Source organism: Heterocephalus glaber, unplaced genomic scaffold (assembly GCF_053883595.1).
Source record: "Heterocephalus glaber isolate CG9 unplaced genomic scaffold, H.glaber_assembly_v1.0 deba00000896, whole genome shotgun sequence".
Taxonomy (NCBI): Eukaryota; Metazoa; Chordata; class Mammalia; order Rodentia; family Bathyergidae; genus Heterocephalus; species Heterocephalus glaber.
In genome coordinates, this window is record NW_028258170.1 from 2,830,200 (window position 1) to 2,854,731 (window position 24,532).

The following is a 24,532-nucleotide window of genomic DNA, read 5'->3' on the forward strand; positions in this document are numbered from 1 at the left end:
TCTCTTCTGGGTGTTCAACAACCAAAGTTTAGAGACCAAAACTGAAGAGGTATCTGGGCTGAGAAGGCAGCCAATATTTTGGCCCTGGCCCTCCAAGGTCAACTACAATAACAAAAAGATACAGGACATGAGGAAACCATCTCCAAGATCCTGCATTTTTGGTGAGTCACACAACCTCCTGAGCAGGGAGGTTGATGAACACCAAAACAGTAAAGATCCAACAAAAAGTGTGCCAAAGGAATGTCACCTGGAGGAAAAAAATCTCCCATGCTTTCGCAGGAAGCAACATGGTCAAGCAAGGCCGTGACATATCCTGATGGCTGACACTGACAGAGGAGCTAAGAGGCTCTATGCATGGTTCCAAGACAGTGCCTGTGGAGACTTAATTGACCTTGTTAGATAGCAAGAGACTGACTTTATTTAATATAGGTCTCACTGTAACTTGGTCTTGAACATCCTGTAGAAAAGTATAACTATATAAGACAATAGCTAGTTGAGTTCAGCAAAAGTTTTAAGCTTTTTTTTTAACCAACATTGTTTAAAAAATAATAAATTTATTATTTGATTTTTCATCCTTTTACAGCCCCAATTAATAGAAATTATGCTTATAGACAGCTAAGCCAGTCAAACACACTACAGATCCTCACAATATATAGGGTCAAGGTATTGTTGGGTGTGCTCACTTTTCCCAAAAACACCTTCACATAAAACAAAAAGAAAAGGAGATATGTTGGGAGCAATGCTACATAATTCTAGGGGAAAATCATTTGAGTAGGCCTAGTTCTCCTGCCTACACGCTGGCAATAACACTCCAAGACATACTTCCATTTTGGCTTCAGGTCACAAGGGAGATCTCAATGATCCCATGATGCTGTAATGCTCCAGAACAAGACCACACCTGTGGGAGACACCCTGAGAGGAACCAAATCTTCATCTGCATAGTTCCTCATTGTTCTTAGATTTCTGCCACCCCCACCCAGTCTTTTGTTACACCTTGTTCATCCCAATATGATATTGAAATCTACATTATTCATTTGTTACATTTGTTTCTTTGGATGGACTAAATAAAAGGTGCTGCAAGCTAGGGCTTCTTGTCTTTGCTGCCCAGAGCAGCACTGATCAGACCCAAAGCTCAGCTTCTTCTCAGTCTCATTTGTCTACCTTTCCTGTAATTCTCCATGTGCTGCCGTGGCTCGCAGGAGACCAGGACTCACTGCAGAGGTTCTGGTAACGTCCCCTTCCCCTGTTCCCTACACTGCTGGATTGATTTCTCATTGTCCCTTATAATTTTAAAGCAATTTTTCTTTTCCTTGTCACTAATTGCAATCTTATCTTCTATATCTGACCTTCTGTCCTCACATTGCTCATTCTGCTGCATAAATTTTTGATGGAGATTTTAATCTCCTGGAAATATGTTTGCATCAGTTTTATAGATTCCATTTGTTTCTTATGTTGGGATTCCATCATGTTCCTCAGCTTCTCTATTTTTTAAATCTGTGCCCTCTGTAGATTTATTAATCATGTCTTGCACTATGGGCACAATCTCTGCTATTATGTGAGAAATTATTTCTGATTTCATTTTTTCCAGATCCTCTTTTGTTGCCAGTTCAGGGAGTTCAGGTGGTTGAATATCAAAGTGTTCCATCTTGTTTCCCTTTGGGGTTTCTCTAAGTGATCTGGAAGTCTGGTTTTGAGACTTGTTTACCTGTCTTCTCATTTCAGTCTGGGTGGGTGGGTGGTGTGCTGTCAGCTCCCTTGAGGAACACTTCCTCTTCACTGGCCAGGGCTGTCCTCTGTGCTGGGGGTTGCAGTCCTAAAGGCTCAGCTGCACCATGCTGAGGACCTCTGCTTCTCTGTGTTGGGGGCACTGGTGTGGGAGCCCAAAAGGCTCAGATGCTCAGTGCTGGGGCCTCTGCTCCTCTGGGTTGGTGGTGGTAATATGGTTGGCCCAAAGGATCACCTCCTTGGCACTGGGCTGGGCTCTGCTCCTCTGTGCTGGGGGTGGTGGTATGGGAGCTGGAAAGGTTTAGTTGCCCAGCACTGGGGGCCTCTGCTCCTCTCTAATTCAGTCCAGAGGAGAGGACACCACAGGGCATGCAAGATCACATGGGGAGCACTCAAGAGCAGAGGGAATTAGAAGAGGCTACGGGATGCAACAATGAGTTTCTTAAAACATGTTTCTCTATATTAGACATAGATAACATTTTATTTCAGGCCAGAATCACAGAGAAAATGTCATACAAATTTCATGAATGAGGTCACTGTCAAATAAAATGTATATTCTGGCCATTTCATTACTAATAGTCTGCAATTCACTAATATCAGAGTACAAAATTTCCAAATATAAAATAAGGACAAGGAGGTGGACCCATTCATTACCCTGACATGATCAGTACACACTGTGTACTCACATAAATTTATCACACTGAACGCTAGAAATATATGTTCATGTTTTAATCATATTTTTTATGGTTTAAGGAGATGAAAATGCAAATTACCCTGAGTTGATCATTACACATCATTTACTACTAACAATTATCACCTGTCATATGTATAATTGAAATAATTATTAAATCATAAATACATATCACTGAAAAATTAAAAATTTATGGAGCAAGAATGAAAACAGCATGTATTGTCAGCACCTTCCTTGGCAAAATATCTACTGGCAAGCTGTGTAGTGTGTATTTATGGTTCATAGATTAAGGATAATGCCTAATAGTGCAATATGAGGTCTGGACGTTCCAACACGTGTCATTTTGTATGTTGCATGGATCATATTGTAGAATTACTTCCCACAAGTACTACCAATTCAAGGACCTACTCTATATTACTTTGTGTATTTAGATTTAGTCCCATGGTTAGCCAGTGGGTTCCTTGAAAGCAAGAAATCATCCCCTGATTGTCTTTTCTAAATTATCTGCTGAGAAGTAATGTGAAAAAAAGTGTAAATAAACACATGGATGCCTGCGAGGCCTTCATCTGCCCTGGAGAGATCCATGAGGCTTTGAGATAGAGCCTTACTAATAGACCCAACAGAACCATCTTACTAGAATTTACCAAGAGCAGGTCTGTTGTTCTGTTGGAAAAGGAATGGAACTGACACTTGCTAAATATTTCCTGGAGGAGACACACTGATAAAGATACACTATAGGACAGAATGGATTCATCTCATTATCCAGTTTAGTGGCAGATCTAGCTCTCCTAAGCCTGACTCTAACAAGTATTAAGCAGAGTGAATGAGACATGTAAATGTCATGTAAAATGTCATAGAATTTGTTCTTCAGGGTCTCATTCTAGGTCTCCATGCACCCAACACATTATTTGTCATGCTTTTACTCAGACCAACAGAAAAGAATGATAGTATCCAGGCTGCTTATGTGTTTGTGCTTATTTTTCTTTTTAAAAATAAAAAATCAGGTACACTAAAATGATAAAATATATTACATGAATGTAGCCTATAGATGAAGCCAGCCAGACAAACCAGAAGTTATGTCCTGCCCCATTTCTGTGGGGCCTGAGGATGTCTATTTATCCTTTCAGTTCTGTTAGTGAAGACTGGAGTCCTGTCCAATGCATGAGACATGAGGGAGCTCCTTAGTAACAGGCTAACATAACCAGTCCAAGCAGAATATATTGAGTCAAAAAATTAGGAAAAATTACTCAATGCACTGTAGTATAGTAATTATGCAAACTTAAAAGTACACATCCAAATTAGTTTTTTTTCCTCAAAAAAAGAAAATATCTTGAGGAAATTACTATTATGAAAAACTAACAATAACTAACAATATTTAAATTGCTTGATTTTTTTCTTTAAATTTTAATGTTTTTTACTTTTTCTAATGACTATGAATTATTTCTGTGGTCAAGACATTAATTTAAATATACAACAGTTCCAGGGGAAATATTTGATTGTTCCATCCTTCACAATGTCAATTGTAAAGAAAGTATGACTCAGGAAATTTCTTCTCTAACTTCTTAGTTAAAAAAATCCTGATTAATCACTCAAATGTAAACTTAATTCCTGGCAAGTTTATATAACTATATATCAATTTAAAAAGTAAATAAATGAAGTTCAGTAGAATCTTGGAGCATTACATGAGAAGAAGATGGAGTGTTTATGTTCTAAATGTGGGACTTCTAATGCAAAAGACAAAAGCTTATGTTCATTAAATTGAACTTTTCTCCTTGGAATCAGGCCAAGAATTCTTCCCTGGAAATTGCTCCCCGAGGATGACCAGAGGTTTCAGTGTTCTGAAGGCACAGTATATGAGGCTGACTGGGAGGAGAGGCACACAGTGGTATGTTTCCATGCACAGGTTTCCCTCAGACTCTTTTCAGAGGAAATTTCAGTGTGACCTTTCCATTTGAGCAAGACTTGAACAAAATTTCTAGGGTGATAGAGTTTTCCTCAGAATAAAAAAAAGAATGTGGGAAAACATAAAGATAAATTTCCCCTAGAAAAACAGATTACAATAATTTCCAGCTCACTATATGGTTTCCTATTTTATTTCTAAGAATATTTTCTGCATGACATATTTCTAAACAAACAAATTTGGAAGACAGTTTTTTCAGCAACTTTTGTGCACAGTGAGTATCATTCTGAGATCACGAGGGGATTATACTAGATAAAATTGAGGGTGTTTTATCCAAAAAATATGTACACACATATCATTTAAGTCTCATCATAAGTAATTTTAACATTTGCAGAAAAAGGGATATAGAGTTTGTGAAATCAAAGTATACAAGCAGTGTACCTATTCTGAAAATATAATGAGTGAAGAAAATTCAGTTTGCATTGGCAAGTTAAAAAATACATTCTTACTAGAGCTGAAGATCCATATCAGATCTGGCTGCTCACAAAAGGTGGGGAAAAGTTATTTTGGTTGAAAGAAAATGGTTTATTTGCTCCACAGGAGAGACAGGAGCCTCTGCTCCCCACAAATCTCTGTCTCCCTGTGTTAATTTATGCCAGGGCTTTTATGTCCAGGTGACTACAAGCTGCCTCCCTCCCCTTTTCCAAGTTAAAGCAGACCTTGACCTCCTGGGGTGGTATCTGAATGTTCTTCTCAGGCAGTCATGATATTGCTGAGACCAAGCATTCATTCTCTGTGCAGTCATATGAGTAAGGACAGGAACAGAATGCCTGCTCTCAGCCAGGGGAAGCTGGAGAAGAAGCTCATTTTTAAAAACACAAAAGTTTCAAACATTAATTTTTTCTGTTACTATATCATCAGGAATTTAATGTTAATGTAAATCACCTGAGTCTCTGGACAGAAATTATTTTAATTAGTATAATAAATCATTGGGAACAAAAGGAAAATGAATAATACACTAAAAACAGCTTTTAGCATGATCAATTATATATCCTGAATCAGGATTGGTAAAACAAGTCCTGATCAGAAATACAGCATTGTAAGTTTGTTCTCTGAAGTCAAAATATCTAGGTAGAATCAGTGTGAACATGTAACTGCTCTTTTTTACATAAGTAATCCGTGGCCTATTTCAGAAGTAAAGTATGTGGATAAGAATCTTTATGGTATAATCTTTTCCTGAGAATTCAATGTGTTAGTGGAGTTTAGAGTAGTATCAGTTTCATACTAAAAACAGGATCTACCATTTTAATGTATCAGAAACAAATGTCATTTTATATCCATATTTATACATAGCAATTAAATTTTTTTGCTCTTCTTCACAATAGGCTTCATCAATTTCTAGTAATACTATGGAATATATTGAGCCATTCACATAAAAATATTTTACAAGATGGAGTAATTACTAAAAATTATTATTCAACTGATAAAGTGCAGAGGACAGCATGGGTAGATGGAACTCCACCACTGTCCCTGGCTTCATCTTCATGGGTCTGATGGACTCTGCAGAGACACAGCTGGTCCTCTCCATGCTCTTTCTCCTGATTTACCTGATCATCGTGCTGGGGAACTCAGGGATGATACTGATCATTCTCCTGGATCCCCAGCTTCACACTCCCATGTACTTTTTTTCTTACTCACCTGTCATTTCTCAACCTTAGCTACTCAAGTGTCATCATCCCTAAAACCTTACAGAACTTACTGACTTCCACCAAGAGCATCTCCTTCCAGGGCTGCTTCACCCAGATGTTCTTTTTTATAGTCTTTGGTTCTGTGGAATGTTTCCTTCTCTCCTCGATGGCCTATGATTGCTATATAGCTCCCTGTAGCTCCCTGTACTATCCAGTCATTATGTCCACAGGACTGTGCCATACTCTGCTCACTACTTCCTATGTTGTTGGCTTTGTGGATTCCACTGTCAATGCGGTTTTCATGAACAGACTGCATTTTTGCAAGTCTAATGTCATTCAGCACTTGTTCTGTGACACATCCCCAATTTTAGCCCTGTCCTGCAGTGACACATTTGAAGTTGAAATCATTATATCCATTTGTGCTGGATCCAATTTAGTGATGTCCCTCATTATCATTTCTGGATCCTATCTGTCCATCCTCTCCACCATCCTGAAAATTAATTCCACTGCTGGAAAGAAAAAAGCCTTCTCCACCTGTGCCTCCCATCTACTGGGAGTCACCATCTTCTATGGCACTATGATCTTTCCTTACTTAAAACCAAAGATGTCCTACTCCTTAGGAAAGGATCAGGTGGCTCCTGTGTTTTACACGATTGTGATCCCCATGCCGAACCCTCTCACTTATAGTCTCAAAAACAAAGAGGTAAAAAATGCTGTGGTTAGATTCATGCAGAAGATTGTGGGTTCTAGACTGTTAAAATACACTAATACTAGACATTTATACTTTTCCTCTTGTCTTTTTAATTTCTTCAAGGAAATTTTTTGGTCTCATTGTGAAAAAAAATGAATCTTATTATTTTTCCTTTTCAGCTAGTCTTTACTTAACAAATAGGATCTTGAACATTTAGAGACACAAATACTTACAAGTTTATGTTATAATTTGGAATCATTAAATGTTAAAACTAAAATGTAAAAACATCTGTGCTCTTTAAGAAAAACTTCTGTGCAAAAAGAGAAAATTGTTGTAATTTTATGAAGTATACCAATATAATATTTTTGCAAATTTCAAGTTTAAAATATTTCATAATGAAAAATCACTTTACTTTTCCTATGTCATTTTATTTATAGTGATTATCAGCAGCAAAGTTTGGGACAATTGCTGTCAAGTCAAGATTCTACATCTGGTGCTTTGCCAGCATTTGGAAAATAGCAATTCACTGAAATAATAAGGTTCTATATGCCCATCTGTACAAAACATATTAATTCCATGTCACTCTCATCAGAAGTTGGACAGAAAACATTTAGGACAATGAAATAAGAGCTGGCCATTCTCACCAGAAGGCTGGCATTCCTACAATATATTGACATAATAAACACTACATATTTCTGAATAGTGTTCTTTTATGTTTTACAAATCTCCTTTTTTTCCACTTAATTTACAAACTAACAAACAGCTAAAAAATAGAGCAGCAGTTCCCACTTTATGATTGGTAATACATTGAAGTAGACTTAAGTTATAGGAAAGTGATGTATCTTAATATTGAAGACAATTTGGAAAATGATGAAAATATATATATATATATATGAGAAATACTGCATCACAGGTTGCCTCTTTTGTGTATGTTTTTTGAAATCAGTAGTTATTAATATATGCCTATATTTTTAGCACAATTCCTGTCATTTTCTGTATAATCTTTGCTGCTTTCTTTATTCACTTTAAAGTTTAATATTTAATACACTGTACAATTGAAATATCAAAGATTACCCTCTACTGGGTGTGTGAGCAAAATTACAACACTCATTCTATATTGCTTTGAACCTGAAATGTACTAAGTTTACCAATTTGAAAATCAGTGAGCAATAACAGCTCTTAGATGTGTTCCTGTGAGCCATGTGGAGACCAAACCTTTCTGTGACATGACAATGAGCTTCAGCCACTGGCTCCTTTGCCTTTCTCCTGATATTTTCAGGTTTATACTCTTCTTAAAAAGTAAATTAATGACTATCACATTTGTCTCATATGTTATACTTTTTAAGTAAACCTATTTCAAAGGAAAGAATTGACAATGAATTACAATATGTGGCAGTCCATAATCCTAGATCAAGAAGAGGCATAAAAATCTCCTTTTTTAAAGAAAATATTTTTTCTCTACATTTATAATGTCAGTTTAAAATTTCTGTTTGATATTTTAAGATTATTTTATAATACACAGTTCCATTTCCCAAGTAAGCTATTTTATTTGACCTTGCATAATAATTATTACACTGATTACTCCAAATATTTGATTATAAAAACACCTACTTTTTGAAATTGAAGTTATTCTATGTAAAAAAAATTTCATCATTTCAGATGTCTAAAGTTCAACATCTCTATTTTAAGAATTAAGATTTGTCAATGTTTTAATACTTTAAGACTGTTATTTCATCCTAATATTTAAAAATGTACTGTATTACTCATATTTTTAAATCAGTGACACAAACATGCCTTTTATTACATCAATATTATTTAAAATCATATTTTATTTATCTTTCATATCTGTCTTTTCTAGAAACTATATTTGTAGAAATTCCTATCTGTTTTTCTTTGAGATTAGGTTTAAGAATTCAATAGATATTAACTGTCTGATATATTGTTAGGGCTCTTCTCATCACATAAATATGTTAGTAATTTCATATATATATGGACAATTCAACTCTCCACACACCAGGTATTTCTATAAGGTGTAGTTTTATCTTATACTCATTTATTTGTATTTTCATGATTTAAAAAATATATTCTATCAGTTTATCTTGGCAAGCCCATCCATAGAATGTGTGACCTTGCAAAAGATCTTTAAGTTAATTACATGTCAATTTACATGTTGTGATATGGATGTTCATCAGATATTGCCATTACTGGTGATTATTAGGTCCTATAAAACAGTGTTACAAGTACAAACTCATGCCAAAGTTTAGAACCAAGGAGTGGACTACATGCTTTCAGGCTGAGACACTACAGCCTAAGACACATCTCAACAACAAAGCTACTTACTCAAAAGATCACCACACAATAGGTCTTCCACTCAGCATTCCTAGTGATTTGTTTTCCATTAAGTTTATTGGTACATTTTGGGTGTACAATATAGTTACATTCATCACTGGGATTTTGTACCTTTATATGACATATCTGGGATCTTATTTTTTCTTCGTTACCCTGCCCTGCCTTCACTCCCTCCATGCTTCCCTATTTACAATGACATTTTATCCATTTTTTTCCTTTTCTCATATTTTTTCTTTTCCCTTCTTTCCTTTCCCCAACCCTTCCCACTTCCCCTACTACTTTACACCTTTTCTTCCTATTATACAATATCAAATATATGTTTTGATCCTTACACTTTTAATTTTTCACACCAGAGAAATTATTTGGAATTTACACGGGTGTCCTATCAATTCTCTCAAGAGTATGACCTCATTATTCATCCACTTAGCTATAAATATCTCTAGTTTCTCATTATCCATGGCTGAGTAGTACTCCATTACATTAAAAAAAAAATCTTCTTTATCCACTCTCCAGGTGATGGGCAATTGGGCTGTTTCCAAGTTTTAGCTATTACAAACTGTGCTGCTATACACATGGGTGCTCATAAATTACTGTGGTATGATTCCTTTAATTCTTTTGGAAAGATATCCAGCAGAGGAACAACTGGGTCAAATGGGGCTTCTTGTCCTGGTTTTGGACATAACTCCATACTGATTTGCACAGTGGTTGCACCAGTCTTCACTCCCAACAAAAATGAAGAAGAGTTCCTTTCTTCCACAACCTCACCAGAATTTGTTATTGGTTTATTTCTTGATAGCAGTATTCTTTCTGAATTGAGGTGGAATCTCAGTGTAGTTTTCATCTGCATCTCTTGAATGACCAATGATGTTGAACATTTTTCATGTTTGTTTATTGCTTTTACTTCTTTGTCTGAGAAATGTCTGCTAATATCAGATGCCAATTTTTGAAATGGGCCTTTATATTTTGGTGTCACACTTTTTTTAGATTTCTTTATATATTCTACATAGTATACATTTGTCTTTAGAATATCTAGTAAATTTTTTCCCCACATTGTAAGTTGTCTCTTAGCTCTCTTGGTGGTTTCACTTGCAGTGCACAAGCTTTTTCATAAGATGAGATCCCAATTGTTCATTCTTTGTGCTAGTTTCCATGCTACTGAGGTTTTGTTCATAAAGTCTTTTCCTATGACAATGTCTTCAAGAGTTCTACCTAATTTATCTTCCAGAAACTTTAGTGTTTCTGTTTTAATATTTGCATCCTTAATCCACTTTGATCTTAGTTTAGTGCATGGTGACAGATATGGGTCTAGTGTTAATCTTTGGCACATTGAAATCCAGTTTTTTCAACATTTATTAAATAGGATATCTTTCCTCCAGTGAGAGTGGTTGGCTCCTTTATCAAAAATGAGGTGCCTGAATATGTCTGGAGTTGTTTCTGCATCTTCTAATCTATTCCGTTGATCCTCAGGTCTGTTTCTTTGCCAGTATCATGCTGTTTTTATCACAGTAGCTTTCTAGTATAATCTCAAGTTGGGGATTACCCCTGCAATGTCTCTGTTGCCTAGAATTGCATTTGCTAGTCTAGGTCTCCTCTGGTTCCAAATGAATTTTTGGATGATTTTCTCTAGTTCTGTGAAGTATATTGTTGGAATTTCAATTGGCATTGCATTAAATCTATATAGCAGTTTTGGCAGTGTGGCCATTTTCACTATATTGGTTCTTCCTACCCAGGAACAAGGATGTGTTTCCATTTTCTTATATCCTGTTCTATCTCTTTTTTCAGATTTCTGTAGTTTTCAGTGTGGAGTTCTTTTGCTTCCTTTATTAGATTGATTCCTAGATATTTCATTTTTTGGATGCTATTGTGAAAGGAATTGTTTTGCTATTTTTCTCTCTCAGTGAGTCTGTTATGTTTGTATAAGAAGCCTGTTGTTTTAGAGTATTCCCCTTGTATCCTGATACTCTATTCAATCTGTAAATAAAGTCTAGAATTCTTTTGGCAGAGGTTTTTTTTTTTTTTTTTGCTTCTATATAAAGTGTCATACCAACAGGAAAGAATGACAGTTTAACTTCTTCCTTTCCTATCTTTATTCCTCTCATTTCTTTCTCTTTTCTAACTGCTGTGGCTGTTTTCAGTACTATATTAAACAGGTGTGGTGATAGTGGGTATCCTTGATTTGTTCCTGATTTTAGTGAGAAAGTTTTCAGTTTTTGACCATTCAGTATGATGTTGGCTGTTGTTTTTTCATAGATAGCATTAATCAGGTTGAGATAAAGACCTTCTATTGCAATTTTCTGTATGGCTTTTTTTATCATGAATGGGTGTTGAATTTTGTTGAATGCTTTTTCTGCATCTATTGAGATGATCATATTTTTTTGTCCTTGGCTCTGTTAATATAGTGTATTACATTTATTGATTTACCTATGTTTAACCATCCTTTCATCCCTGGGACAAATCTAACTTTGTCAGCATGTATGATCTTCTTGATGACACTCTGCATTCTGTTTGCCAGTATCTTGTTGAGGATTTTTCCATCTATGTTCATTAGGGAGATTGGCCTGTAGTTCTCTTTTTGGTTTGGCTCTTTCCTTAGTTTTGGAATCCAAGTAACACTTGTTTCCAGGAATGAATTTAGTTGTATTGCTTCCCTTTCAATTTCTTTGATGAGTTTAATGAGTAATGGTGATAGTTCTTTAAAAGTCTTGTAGAATTCAGCAGTGAAGCCATCAGAACACGGGCTTTTCTTTGTTGATAAATTTCTAATCACATTTTTAATTTCACTCATTCTCATTGGGGTGTTTAGAATTTTTATATCTTCTTCATTTAACTTTGGCAATTCATATGTATCCAAGAATCTGTCCATTTCTTCTGTGTTTTCTGTTTTATTAGAGTACAGGTTCTCAAAGTAGGAATTGCTAATCCTCTGGATTTCTGCTGGGTTTGTTGTGATTTCAGCTTTTTTGTTCTTAATTGCAAGTATTTGGGTCTCCTCTTTCATTTTTTTCATAAGTTTAGCTAAGGGTTTATTGATTTTATTTATTCTTTCAAAAAACCAAATCTTTGATTCATTGATTTTTTTGTATCATTCCCTTAATCTGCATTGCAGTGATTTCTGCTCTGATCTTTATAATTTCCTCTCTTGTACAAGCTTTGGGTTTGTCTTGCTCTTCTTTTTCTAGGAGCTTGAGGTCCAGCATTAGGTTGCTTATTTGAGCTTTCTCACTTTTCCTAATATGGGCATTCACTTGTATGAATTTCCCTCATAGAACTGCTTTCATTGTGTCCTATAGATTCCTGCATGCTGTACTGGGATTATCATTTACTTGTAGAAACTGTCTAGTTTCTTCTTAAATTTTCTTTTTGATGTAGAATAGTCTGTAAACTTCTATTCAGTCTATTTGTTCATCATCTTGATTCAGTTCTAGAATTTTGTTGTTAATTTTTTGTCTAGATGATCTGTCTATTTGTGATAGTGGGGTATTGAGGACCCCACTACAATTTTATTAGTGCTTATATGGTTTTTCATGTCTATTAATATTTGTTTTGTATAGTTGGGGTTATTCATATTTGGTACATGTATATTTATGATTGTCATCACTTCCTCTTGGATTGTTCCCTTCACAAGGATGTAGTGACCATCTGTGTCTCTCTTAATAAATTTTGTTTTGAAATCTACTTTGTCCACAAGTAAGATTGCTACCCCTGCTTTTTTCCAGCTCCCTATCATGTGGAGAAATGTTTCCATCCTTTCACTTTCAGTCTATGCATTTATTTTTCAGTTAGGTGTGTTTCTTGTATATAGCATATTGTTGGATTTTGCTTCTTAATCCATTCTGCCAGTCTATATATTTTGATTGGAGAATTGAGTTCATTAATATTGATGGTTCTATTGATAAGTATTGACTCATCCTTGTCATGATGTTTTACTTTTGTAGTCTCTTTTATTTTTTTTCTTTCCCCTTTCCCTTTAGTTTCTTGCTGTCCCTGGTGGCTTCATTCTGTTGGGCCTCAAGGAGTTGTGACCTTCGTTATCTTTTTCTAGGATATTGTTTAGAATTTTCTGGAGTGCTGGTTTGTTGTTCATGAAATATCTCAGGTGTTCTTTGTCATGTAAGAATATAATTTCCCCATGGATTTTAATAGAAAATTTTGCAGGATACAACAGTGTAAGTTGGATGTTATTTTCTTTTAGGGCTTGAAATACTTCACTCCAGGCTCTTCTTGACTTGAGTGTGTGATGTGTGTTGTGATTCTGATGGGCTTTTCTTTGTGTGTGATTTGTTTCTTTTCTCTGCTTGTAGGACTTTGTTCTTCTGTTGGGATTCTGGGATCTTGATTATTATATGTCTAGCTATAGATTTTGTTCATCATGCCTAGTTGGAGTTCTATATGCCTCACTTTTCTGTATATCTAATTCTCTACCTCTGTCTGGGAAGTTTTCTACTATTACTTTTGTGAACAGATTTTTTATGTCATTTGTACTTTCTCCTCCTTTTTCATGAACTCCTATCAGTCTTATGTTATTCTTCTTTGCATCATCTAGCAGCTGCTGGATTGATTCTCATGGTCCCTTACTATTTTAAAGAAATCTCTGTTTTCATGGTCACTTAACTGAAATCCTCTCTTCTATATCTGATATTCTACCTTCACATTCACTCAGTCAGCTGTGAATACTTTCAATTGAGTTTTTAATCTCCTAGATATCTGTTTGAATGTGTTTCATGGATTCTATTTCTTTCATATGTTGGGCAATCATGGTTTCCATTTCTTTCATATGCTGGGCATTCATGGCTTACAGCTTGGTTCTGAGCTCTTTTTTTTTTTTTTTTTTTTGTCTGTTTCTGTCCTAGAACCTCTAATCATATCTTTCACTCTGCTCACCATCTCTGTAGTTATCTGGAAAAGGATTTCTGCTTTGAATTTTTCTAGAGCCTCATTCATGTATTTTGTTACTTTCTCTACTATCAGTTCAGGGTGTCCAGGTGGTTGACTATCAGACTTTTCCACCCCATTTCCCCCAGAATTTGCCTTTGACAAGCTGGAAGTCTGGGTTTGTGCCTTGCTTAAATGTCTTCTCATTTCTATTTTTGTTGTTGATACACTCGTTAAATTCCTAGGTTGATATTTTAATGTTGCTTATCATAAGTATCCTTGTTGCTTGTATTTATAACCCTTATGGAATGATTGCTTCTCAGAGGTGTCTTCCATATATAGCTGGTCTTTAAATTTTGAGTCTCTAATGACTCTGGGGCAATCTCATTTTCATTATACCAGGAAGGATAACTGATTAGATCAATCACAACACTAGCCCAAGTGATACAATCAGCAACAACATTAGAATCAAGCACAGCTTAGAAAATCCCAATTTTTTGGTAGTTATTAATCTATCACCTTTAATCATGTGAATTAAATCAAAATCGAGGACAAATCTAAAATATATTTGTTGTTCACTTCTGCTCTATCTTCTGGAGCGCATGACAATGGGTTTTTTGACCCCCTGTGCCTCTGCAGTGTGGATGAAGGTACAGGACCAGCCAGGAGGCCAGAGACCAGGAGGGGGAGGAGGACCTGCAGGCACCCACAAAGGTCTGGTCCTCACTGGTCCTCTGATGGGTGATAGGTCCTGATTTTGGTGGGGCCAATCAGGTGGCTTCAGGCAGCTCCCCATTCCCAGTGATCTTCAAACTTCAGCACACACACACACACACATACACACAAACACACACAAAGAATCATCAGAGACAAGGAATCAGTATGTTTACCAAATTAATAATTCCCTTCCAAAAATTGATTCCATTATATTGCAGTGGAAGAAATTTCATAGAATTTTAAAACGTGATAGTGGTAATGATCAATGACAGCAAAGAAGATGCGAATAAGGAGATGAATTAATCAAATACTTAAATATTTAATGAGATCAAAGAAGATATAATAGAGACCTGAATGAATCAAAGAGGAATTCATGGTGCAATATATGATAGAGTACATCACTAAAAATAGAAATTCTGGGAAAAGAACTAAAGAATCCTAGAAGTCAATCCTTACATATTCAAATTAAAAATTTAATTGAAAGTTTCAACAATAGTTAAGATGAAAAACAAGAAACAATATCAGAATGAAATGACAAACTGGATGTGTTGTGGCAATGGCCCAGTAAGAGTATAAAGAATGTGAGGTAATGAGAAAATTATTCCAGGACACTTTTAAAATCTCAAAGGTTGAAATGAAGATCCAAATAGGATGACAAAGTACAGGCCAATGGCATAGGAAACCTACTCACTGGAATTGTAGAAGAAACTTGTACTAGGGAACAGAGGCAAATAAACATAACCAAAAAAGAAACACCTCATAGCACATCATACTCAAGTTGCCAAAAAATTTAGACATAGAAGATTAAGAGCAGAAATGCTAAATCACTTAGAATTATTCACCAGAGGCAAAAACAAATTTTTTCAACTGAAAATCTAAAAGCCAGAACAGCTTGAATTGATGTACTTCAAGCCATGAGGAAAATAATTACAAACTTACAGTACTATGCATAGTCAATTTGAAGGAAAAATAAAGACCTTCAAAAAGAAGTCTAAAGAAATACTAACTAAAAAATGGTCAAAAATTCTTAAGGGAATTTTCAAAGCACATAAAGGGAGCAGTCACAATCATGAGACTAAGGGGAAAAATGAATCTCACTGTGGGAATAGATAAAAAAAGAAATACCCCATTTTATAAAAAAACCACATCTTCTTTATCCAGTTTCCAGTTGATGGGCATTTGGGCTGTTTCCAAACTTTAGCTATTAGAAATTGTGCTGCTATAAACATAGGTCCACATATATCACTGTGGTATGATTCTTTTAATTCTTTGGGGAAGATACCCAGTAGGGGAATAGCTGGGTCAAATGGGACCTCTAGTCCTAGTTCTTTGAGGTATCTCCATACGGATTTCCACAGTGGTTGTACCAGTCTGCACTCCCATCAACAATGGAGAAGGGTTCCTAAGGTGGAAGGGTGGTGGGAGGGGAAAGGGGAAGGGAAGAAAGGAAAGGAAAAATTATGAAAAAGAAAAAAAATGGAAACAAAGACTATGTAAATAGGGAAGGGTGGTGGGGGTAAAGGGCGCATAGATAATGGGGAAAAAATAAGAACTAAGATACATCATGTTCAGGTATAAACATCCAATGATAAATGTAAATGTATTGTATACCTAAAATGTACCAATTTATATATATATATATATATATATATATATATATATATATATATATATATATATATATGAAATATCAGCTATGGAACAATCACTAGAAAAAGAACAAAATGAAATAAATTAATACAAAACATTTAACAATAGTTCATGAAATTGTCTTAAGTCTTCAAAAAATGACATAAAATAACAGATCGAATGAAAACACAACACCCAGACATATGTTGCCTGAAAGAATCAAATGTGGCCTAAAAAGACACTGGTTAAAAGGAAAAGGACACTTTAGTCAGCTTGAAGGCTAAAAAAAGTCATAGTAGTTATGCTTAGATCCATCAAAGAAGATTTCAGTGAGAAATGATTCAATAGAGACAAAGAAGGCCACAGGCTACTGGCGAAGGGAGCAATTTGCCAAGAGATAACCACTCTAAATATGTATACAGCCAACCTTGATGTACCCAGTTTCACAAAACACTTGAGAATTCAAGGCAAAATTGTTGGTCTCTTCAATATCCTACTCTCACAAATAGATGGTCAACCAGAATTAACACAACAATGAAAAATTGAAGTTAGACTTTGCTATAATTCAAATAACAGACTCATACAGAAATTTTTGTTTAAAAACAAAATAGTACATATTCTTTGTAGCATCCTGTGTAAATTTATACAAAGTACATAATATTTTAAGCCCCCAAAGCAAATGTTATTGAACTTAATATGTTATAATAAGCTTAAGTGTCCTAAAATATGATAATATGATGAATCTGTAAAGCAACAGTAATGAAACTACAAAAAGGACTAGCACAGTGATTGAAAATTGCACTACTGAATAGTCAATGGGTCCCAGAAGACATAAAAGTAGACATTCAAACATTACTATAAGTAAATGATAATACAAATGCAATATATCAGAATCTGAAGAACACAATGAAAATAGTTCAGAAGAAAGTTTAGAGCTGTGCCTCTCTGCTAGAAAAAAGGGATCATAAATAAATAACCTAATAATGCAAATGAAGTTCATAGAATAACAAGCAGTTATCAAACAAGTCTAATGGACAGAAAGAAATATATGCATGTGAAAGATGAGGTTTAAGAGATGCAGGGATGGGGTGGGGAGGAGCTTACATTAAAGAATCACAAAATGTCAGGTATCTGTACCAGTTCCATGAGATTAAACTAATCATTATGTATACAAATATGTATCAATAAAAATACAAAAATCAAAATTAGGAAAAAGTGAAAAAAATTGAAAAATATATTGGAAGTGAAGAGAACTAAATTGTTCTTTGGTCAAAATAATTTGAATTGTTAAAAACACCATATCACAAAAAGCGATCTCAAGATTTTATTAATTTCTAGTAAAATACCACCATTCTTTACCATTCTAGAAAAAGCAACCCAGAAAATCATATGGAAACTCAAGAGACAGAAATTCTGAAATATTTGTGAGCCAAATGAATAATTTTGAAAGCATCACACTACCACATTTCAAATTAAAATGCAATGCCATGGTGGAGAAAAACACATATTTAATACTGATACAATAAATATGAACACAAGTAGAAAAAGACAGAAAACACAGAAACAACCACATGCACCACCAGACATCTGATTTTTGACAAAGGGAACAAAAACTTATTCTGGATAAATGATAGTCTCTTTACTAAAAGCCAATGGAAACCTGTATATGCACATGCAGAAAGTAGAGACATACGATCTTTATCTCTCATCCTACACTAAGATACAAATGATCAGAGATTAGATGTAAACCTGGAAACTTCTAAATGCTGGAAGAAAACTTACAGGAAACCCTCAAAGTTGTAGACACAGAGACAGACTTTCTAAATAGCACCCAACAGAATCAGGAATTAATATCATGAATCAACAAATGGGACTATATCAAATTAAAAGTTCTGCACAGCAAAGCAAACAATCAACCAACTGAAGAGGCAACCCCAAGAAAGGAAGGAAATCAGAGCTAGCTCCTCTTCTGGTAGAGGATAATTATGTCTTATCACAAAAATTAGCAGCAGTAAAAGGAAAAATTCCAAACAATAAAAGGATAAATTAATTGGGCAAATAATTCTTAAAAAGAGAAATAGAAATATCCAATATGTCTATGAAAAAATACTTAGCTTTAGCAACTATGGAAATACTAATTAAAACAATGAGATTACATCTCACATTAATCAGAGTGCCTTATATTGTTATTAAAAAATAAAGTTCAGGGCTGGGGGTTTAGTTTAGAGGTTCTGGCACCTGCCTCGCAAGCGCAAGGTCCCGAGTTCAATCCCCGGTACCAAAAAAATAAATAAAATTAAATTAAAAAAATAAAGTTCAGCACAGATGTGAGGAAATTTGCCCTCTCTTCTGATGGGAGGGGAAACTAGTGCAATCAATATGGATATCTGTATAGACTTTCTCAAAAAAAAAAAAGAAACAACAAAAAAAGAAAAGTAAAAATGGAAATTCTATTTGATTCAGCTATAAGAAATCATCATATGAATAGTACAGTAAACCATAATATTACTTTCCATAACCATAATAACTTTCCATAGCCATAATTTCTTTCCTTAACCATAATAACTTTCTGAGAAGTCTATATATCAAGTTTCCTCTTATTTTAATAATTTGAAAATAAATGACCAAGAGAAGATAGGAAACTAAAAAAATCAACTTGGTAAATTGAGAAAGTGAATCTGAGAATTGGGGCGGTAAATTTTGTAAACAGATGAAAATACATCATATGTAAAAATCCATATACCCAAACTAATTTCACTAATTTTGCTGCAATTTAAAAAAATATTTTACATGGAATATGCAACTGCTGAAAGGAAGACCCAAAGATACAAGGAAAGTTAATAATTTTTATCAAAATGCTGAATTAAAAATGGACTACTCTATAGAATTTGCCTTAGAAAATGGGGATTGATGGCATAATGATCCTCTGTGAGGACAGAGGATCTCAGATGGCCTCACTTTCAATGTTCAACCTGAACACTTTGTACAGCATTTCCTTCCCTTGAGTACACTTCAAGACCCTTCCAGATTAGAGTTTAGATGAGCTACTTCCACCTGAGGTAGCTCATAGAATTTCTTTGTGGCAAGCTTGTACACAGAAAAGGTGGTAGAGGGCCCAAGAGCTATTTCCAGGTTATGGACTATTTGGGAGGGCAGGAGCTTTACTGTATATCACCTTAAGAAGTTGAATGCTAATTGATACAGCCGGTTTTAAGGGTGAAAGTAGATCCTGAGAAGTGTTACTAGAGGATGTTTAGAGAGATATTGCTTCTGAAGCCCTTACCAACTCTTTAATTTCAAAGTGCTCAGCCTACCAAGAGATGTACTTTGTGGTGCTATGTACTGATCCATAATAATTTTCCCTTGTATAACTTCTATAGAAGTTTCACAAAAAATTGAGAGTTAAGCATTGGGTATGGACAGGAGAGTTGAGTTAGTAAATGGATGGTAAACTTCATAAAGGGACTGAGGGAGAGATAGGAAGGAGACTAGGCAAACAGAAAAGAGCTAACCTAAGAATATTAAGCAACCCAAGCATACAATGACAAACATAACTCATTCATTCATCTACTGTTCACTTAATAAATTTTAAGTCTATCACATGTTCCAGGCACATTCTAAAGTCAAGATACAAGTCTGATGCTAATCAGACACATTATCTAGATTCATGACCTTGAGAGGAGCATATTAGTAGATCGAAATTGTAACCAAAACTCACAACCAAAATAATAAAATAAAGCTGTTAAGTGGTAAGAGAGAAAGTGCATAGGAACAGAGAAAATCAAATTATTTTCTGAATGGAAAAGTGACTTATCTTTAAGGAATGAACCTTTATTAAATTGAATAATGAATAATCTCATTTCTTTATTTTATTTTTTAGTTTTATTTATTTTTTTGGTACCAGGGATCAAAATCGGGTCCATCCACTTGTGAGGTGGTGGAACAACTGGGCTCAATCCCTGGCTCATTATTTTACATTATTTATATTGATCTAGAAAATAACAGATAAAGAGAAATTGACATTTTCTAACATTTGATTTCTGTGGTAGTGGTAGTGACATATAAAAAATGATCCTTCTTGCCCGCGTCAGGCCTCACGGGCTTCAGTCACAACACTGCTGGTCACCTGGGCGCGCTCCCGACCCGGTGCCAGCTGGCTGTGCTGAGAGGTCGCTGGGAGCGGCTCAGCGGCGTCCGTGGGAGCCGTTCCTTCTGAGGGCCAGTGGCGAGGGCATGAGAGCAGGCTCCCCATACTTCCTGAGCTGCGGCAGGAGCGGCCCGGAAGGAGGCACCTTGCTGAGGCCACCGTCCGGGCCAGCGCCTGGGGACAATGCGGTGGGAGAAGTGCCTGTCCTTAGCGGCCCAGGAAGCACCATGCACCCTGATGCAACTGACAGCAAGGGCGCAGGCGGCCACCCTGCCACGGACTCTGCCTTCGAGCAGCGGTGGACCCGGGGCCGGGCGGCGGGAGCTGCCAGATGCCGGTGGTGGCTGTGGCCCCACTCGCCGCGGTGGCCCTCTCCTTCCTGGGGCCTGGCTGCTGGGCAGTGGCGTGGGGCGGGGCGGGGGGCACGGGGACGAGCACAGTCCTGCTGCTGCTCGGCTTGTACCTGAGCTGCGCAGAGGCCGCCTTCCTGTTGGGGACCGTCTTCGCCCTCCTCTGCTGGAGCCCGCGAGCCCCGCCGTGGGACTTCTCTGCCGCCTGGAGCCAAAGTGCAACCCGCAGCCCTCTGGGGAGTCCTGTGTGTGGAAACTCACTTGAGACAGTTCAGTCTAGAAGGGTAGTGATTTCTCATAATATGGACAAAGCTCTGAAAGAAGTGTTTGACTACAGGTACAGAAATTACATTCTTTCCTGGTATGGAAACCTCAGCAGAGATGACGGACAGCTTTACCACCTGCTCTTGGAAGACTTTTGGGAAATTGCCAAGCAGCTACACCACAGGATGAATCACGTGGTTGTGGTTAAAGTAGTCTGCAATGAGGTTGTAAGGGCTTTACTCACTCATTTCTGTGACCTGAAAGCTGCTAATGCCAGGCATGAAGAACAGCCAAGGCCTTTTGTGTTGCATGCATTCTTGAGGAATTCAGAGAATGAACTAAGATTCTTACAAATATGTTCTCAAGTTCTGGTGCTTTGTCTCCTCCCTTCAAAGGATGTGCAGTCTCTCAGCCTACGTATTATGCTTGCAGAAATTCTCACAACAAAAGTCTTGAAGACAGTAGTAGAGTTGTTGAGTAATCCAGATTACATTAACCCAATGCTGCTTTCCCAGTTGGAGTACAGAGAACAGATGAATGAGCAACACAAGAGAGCCTACACCTATGCCCCTTCTTATGAAGAGTTCATCAAACTTATCAGTGGCAGTTCTGATGTGGAGTTCTTGAAGCAACTGAGGTATCAGATTGTAGTGGAAATAATCCAAGTGACTACAATTAGCAGATTTCCCCAGTTGAAAAGGCACAAGGGTAAGGAATCTGCTGCAATGAAAGCTGACCTCCTGAGGGCCAGGAAAATTAAAAGGTACATTAACCAGCTGACTGTGGCAAAGAAGCAGTGTGAGAAAAGAATCAGAATCCTGGGAGGTCCTGCCTATGACCAGCAGGAGGATGGGGCCTTGGGTGAGGGGGAAGGGCCTCAAAGCCAGAAGATTCTTCAGTTTGAAGATATCTTGGGCAATACTTTGTATCAAAAGCACTTTCAAATATACACGGAAAAGATGGACAAGAGAGTTCTGATTAGTTTTTGGGAATCTTAAAGAATACTAACAAGAATGAAATTCCACAATTAGTTGGTGAAATTTATCAAATTTTCTTTGTGGAAAGAAAAGAAATATCTGTGGAAAAATCACTTTACAAAGAAATCCAGCAGTGTCTTGTAGGAAATAAAGACTTTAAGGTGTTCTGAAAAATCCAGGAAGATGTATATGAGACCCAAAAGGACAAGTACTACCCTTCCTTTATTGTCAGTGACCTGTATGAAAAATTGATGATAAAAGAGGAAAATAAATGAGACTCATAGTTGATTTCTAACAAGGATGAAATGGGCCCAGGAGGTGAGGCTGATGAGGAAGCTGTAGTTGAAGGTATCAGTGAGATTAATGAACAAGCCAGGTTTGCTGTGAACAAATTACGAGAACTAAATGAGAAACTTGAATACAAAAGGCAAGTTCTAAATTCTATTCAAAATGCACCAAAACCTAATAAGAAGATTGTTTCCAAGTTGAAAGATGAAATACTTCTAATAGAGAAAGAATGTACAGACCTTCAGCTGCACATGGCAAGAACTGGTGGTGTGAGAACCTGGGCAAGTGCAAAGCCTCCATTACCAGTGGAGAGGTTACAGAAGAGAATGGTGAGCAAATGCCTTGTTACTTTGTCATGGTCAGCCTACAAGAAGTTGGAGGAATTGAAACCAAGAACTGGACTGTCCCAAGAAGGCTCAGTGAGTTTCAGAATTTACACTGAAAATTTAGTGAATGTGTCCCTTCTTTAAAAAAAGTTCAGCTGCCTTCTCTTAGCAAGCTGCCTTTCAAATCTATAGATCACAAGTTTATGGACAAGTCAAAGAATCAATTAAATAAATTTTTACAGAATCTACTTTCAGATGAAAGACTCTGTCAGAATGAAGCACTTTATGCCTTTCTGAGCCCTTCTCCTGACTACCTTAAGGTTATTGATGTGCAGGGGGAAAAAAACTCTTTTTCATTGTCCTCATTTTTGGAAAAACTTCCTTGTGACTTCTCCTATCAGGAGGAAGAGCCAGAAGAGGACAGTGACATGTCAGATTATGGTGATGATATGGATGGGAGGAAATATGCCTTGGCTAAACCTTGTTTCATCTTGATTGGAGAGATTTTTGAACTTCAAGAAATGTTGAAGTGGGTGAGAAAAACATTAATTGATCTTGTTCAGGTCACTTTTGGAAGAACCATCAACAAACAAATCCAGGACACAGTGAGTTGAATTTTCAGTGAGCAATGCTAGTTTACTACATTAATGTTTTCTGGGATGCTTTTTGGCCAAATGGGAAATTGGCACCACCAACCTGAATCAGAAGCAAAGCTCAAAGTCAAGAAACAAAACAGAGAGCACAGCAAAAGCTACTTGAAAACATTCCAGATACACTTCAGAGCCTTCTTGAACAGCAAAATGCCCACCATGGTATAATAAAAATATTTAAGGCATTGCAAGAAACAAGAGCCAATAAGCATCTGTTATATGTGCTGATGGAACTGCTGCTAATTGAGCTGTGTCCTGAGCTGAGAACTCATTTAGATCAACTTAAAGCTGGTCAAGTTTGAGCTGCAGAAATAAACCACCAGAGAAATGTCTGTGTCATAATAGACATGAAACATGTTCCTCTTTTTCACAGAGGGCTTGACTGAGGACCATACTGATTTTCATTTTAGTTACATTCCTCTAGTTTTATGTAAAATAAGCAGAATTGAGGGAGAGGGTGACTTGATGCTATTGTAGGCAATAGGAAAAAGAACTTCTGTTTATTGATTTTTATTTAAATAATTAAATACTTTAAAGTTCAACATAATTATTGAAATATAAATGTTAATATGTGGATAATATTTTAAATATTTATGAAAGCAGATTTGTTTTAAAATGAACTATGAGTCTTGTACAGTAATTTCCTCCCTGAGAACTCTGAACCTTCCTATATTATTTCATGTGTACTGCAGAACACTATTGTGCAATGCTTTGTGTAAAGTTATTGTGAAAATTTTATTGTCTTTATTTTTACCAAAGATTTCCCATAGTTTGAAGCATTTGAAGCAATAAAATATAAAAATGAAAAACAAATGATCCTTGAATTTTATTGCAAGTTAACTGAGCATCAATACTTGATGAATTTGTTACTAATACTAACCAGATTCTTAAATACAGTGAGATCACTCTAGTTTCTCATTCTCCCTTCTCATTACTGAGATAATGTTTATTAGGCTTAATGTCAAAGAATGACAAACTAATGTTCCAGAAGACAACCTTGACTAAAACATTTCTTCAACTTCTGCATGAAAAAATCAAAAGAAGAAACCTGGACTGCTATACACATTTGGAATTTCATAATACAGCAATAAGCAGAAATATTGTACAGATAGGTTATTTCTTTCTTCCTGAAAACTTTCTTTAAAATATGATATGAGATTTAGCTCTTACATATTGTGTAGCTATAAATATCAGTGCACATACATCTCTATGATATAATGCTTTTAATGTTTTTGGGTAATACCCAGCAGGAAATAGCTGGTTCAAAT

The 24,532-nt window shown here is 36.1% G+C and overlaps 1 pseudogene; it reads left to right on the forward strand.

The window, feature by feature from the left end:
- Positions 1–20,436: 20,436 nt before the first annotated feature.
- On the forward strand, positions 20,437–24,124 carry LOC101699927 (sorting nexin-25 pseudogene; annotated as a pseudogene).
- Positions 24,125–24,532: the final 408 nt, after the last annotated feature.